The following is a 3,345-nucleotide window of genomic DNA, read 5'->3' on the forward strand; positions in this document are numbered from 1 at the left end:
GTTTAATTAAATAAATTAAAATAATATGAAATGAAACTAATTAAATTGTGCGAGAAAAGTTGTAAAAATTTTGTTTATAAGTTGTAGACAAAGGTGCAGAATATATGCAGAGTACATGCAGTATTGAAGAGCAATCCGAAATACCAATTTTTTATTTATCTGCAATTTATTTAGAAACTATTAAAAATTTTGCAAGAATTATTTATTTATTAATATTTTTTTTTTTAATTTTGATATTAATTCTTTTTTTATTTTTTTTTAACTTTTTTTTTTAATTTCTTTTTTTTTTTAATTTTTTTTTTTTAATATTGATTTTATTTTAATTTAATTACTTTACGAGTTTCTCTAAATAGATAAATTTTTGCTTTCCTAATTTAAAATTTTTTTTAATATTTCGAATTAATTATTGTTTCCACTTGTGTTCAAATTCAAAATTTTGTTTAAGAAAATAAAAGAATAAGATACAAAATATTAAAAATCCAAATAAATGTTTTTAATATTAATTAGCATATTTATGATTTTATCCTGCACCCGGCTTGTACGGGGTTAAAGTAAATTCATGTTGCACATTTGTGGCACTTCCACAAGAGCAACAAAGAGGCGTGGCATTGCATTGTATTATTCAAAAAAATAAATCCGCCAGTCTGTCTGTCTTTCTGTCTGTATGTTTAGTTTGTAACTGTATTAAAACAAAAATCTATAAATGTATGTTAATTACTTAGCCAACAACAACGAAAACAACAAATTATATGTAAAAAGAACAAAAAAATTTAGATTTTGGCCATAAAAAATTTCTTAAAATATTAAAAGATATCTATATCTATATATATTTATATATACATATATAAAAACCTAAATATAAACAAATAATACTATCATATATATAAATATACTATATACATATATATATATATATATGTATGTATGTATGTATATACGTATATATAAAAACTCAAAGTTCTTTACTATTATATTGACACGCCCAGCTTCATAAGGAAAAAAAATTTTTTGAAAAAATTTTTTCAAATTTGTATATATATTTAGTTGAAAATATAAGAAAACTTAAAGTAAAAGCCAAAACGTTAAAAATAAAAATTAAAATAAAATAATAAATAAAAGCATAAAATAAAAGCAATCACAAAATCAACTTCTTACAGCTCAAAAACTAAAAACAAACAAAAAACAAAAAAAAAAAGAAAAGCAAACTTTTATTTTTGTTTTTCACGCTTCCGCCTTTTGGTTTGCACTGTGGAAAATCCTTGAACCCTTGCCGAGAATAACAGTAGCCTTTCTACGGAGACAGTGCAACTTAAAGGCCAATAAGCCAGAATCGCTTTTAAGCCAAAGACTGTACAACAACAACAAGAACAACAACAACATTAACAACAAATGGCTGAAAAAAGCTATAGAAAAATAAAATACATAGAGGAAAAATAAATTTTAGAACTACAGATAATACCATTGAAGCCGACTTCTTCAGTTGACTCCAGATTTAGGAAATCCTTCAAACGGTGCTTAGCATCTTACGTAGAAATTTTATAAAAAATTATAAAGGATATTTTTAAACTTAATAGTAATATAAAAAGGATACAAAACTATGAGATACTAGAGAAAATAAATACAAGAAAACACAATAAATGAATAAAAAAATTAATTGAAAAGGTTCGAAATTGTAAAGGAGTGTGAATTTGTGTATATTTAAAGCATATTAAATAAATAAAAAAAGTATTTAAAACAAAAAGAAAAAAAATTATTTAAAAATTTTAATTAAATTAATTTAAATAAAGAATATTTGGTGCATCATTAAAACATAAAACGAAATGTGTTTTATTTTTACTTACTAGATTGGAAGGTAATACATACTTTAAACCATCACTTAATTTATATATACATATATATTTATGTTTTATTACATATTCCTAAAGAGCCCACTTATTATGGAAATAATGACTTAGGTCATGCATTGAACATTGATATTTCTAAGAACTTGGATTTTAACTTCCATCTTTCTGTTCTTCATGAGCTTTCCTCCGATTTGACCCTATTTATCCTGTGCCCATGAGAATAAATTCTAATTGGTACCGATTGGAAGAATTTGTAATGAGCGTAATATGTTCTATTCCTATTCCTAAAAAGGAAGTGTAAAAGAGAATTTACTGAGAAAATTCAAAATACTATGAATCTACAACTGATCGTATCTGTCCATATTATTGCTTTAGTTTTCCTGGCAACATTAAGGCTATTATTTGGTGACTTATTCGCCTAAAGAAGTTACCTTTCAAAATGGGTGATCCAGCTAAAATTATGGAAGCTAAGATCCTAACAAATTTATTTAGGAAATAATAATTGAGACTTGCTGTATGTAGCATCGTATGTTATATAATATTATAGACTTATACTATCGTATTACAATTGACGAAAATTGCAACCTTTGCTCCCTGTTACTAATCCTGTTCATATTTATTGTGTCATCTTCTACCAGCAATATTCGATAGTAAAGAATCTAAGAAGTAACTAATTTTTAGAATATATCATCAAAATCAGACGTAGTGTTAACTTTTTATTTTAAAATATATACTATCGATAGATGTTAATAGTTAACTTCTATTGTGAGAAGTGAAAAGACCAGGATAGCAGTTGGGTATAGTCTTTAGTTATTTGCATTTATTCCTTCTTGAATAAATTCTTTACGGTTTAACTTGTGTCCACATACGTGATGACCTGACCTGATCTATGATTGCTCAATACTTTTATTGAACAATATTATTCAACATTTTTATTATTTTAATTTCAAATTTGTTTAAAATTGTCTTATATTAGAAAATAGACCACCTCTGGTATCGAACTTGAATTTTCATTAATTTTTCGATGCATTAACTAATTAATTAAATACAATTAAAGACTTTATATCTGCCTTGATAATCAATCTGTTTGGTTTGGTTTGCCACATAGGCTATGTTTCGTGCCAGAAAATGAAGAAACAGCCTCGTCTTGAACGACTCGAGGTAGTGAACACACGGTTAACACGGTAGAGCCAAAGACAAATAAAATTTAAAGTAACAGAAACAAAAAATGGAGAAAAAAACCTAACTTGCTCCACAAGTAAAATTTGCCGCAATTGGAGTCTCATGCCGCTGGAGTCATGTTTGTGCAATCCGGCAACTGTCGTATATGCAAAATATTAAAAAAAAAATGTTAATAATTAAAGTAGTAACCATAACTAGAGACATTAAGCAAGGATACGACGAGGTTAGTAAATACGAGGTAAGGCCATTGATTATTTCAGTGAGGTTGAATTTGAGTTAATGACTAACAAAAATGATGAAATGCAGGTTATTGTTTTAA

This window comes from Teleopsis dalmanni, chromosome X (assembly GCF_002237135.1).
Source record: "Teleopsis dalmanni isolate 2A chromosome X, ASM223713v2, whole genome shotgun sequence".
NCBI lineage: Eukaryota > Metazoa > Arthropoda > Insecta > Diptera > Diopsidae > Teleopsis > Teleopsis dalmanni.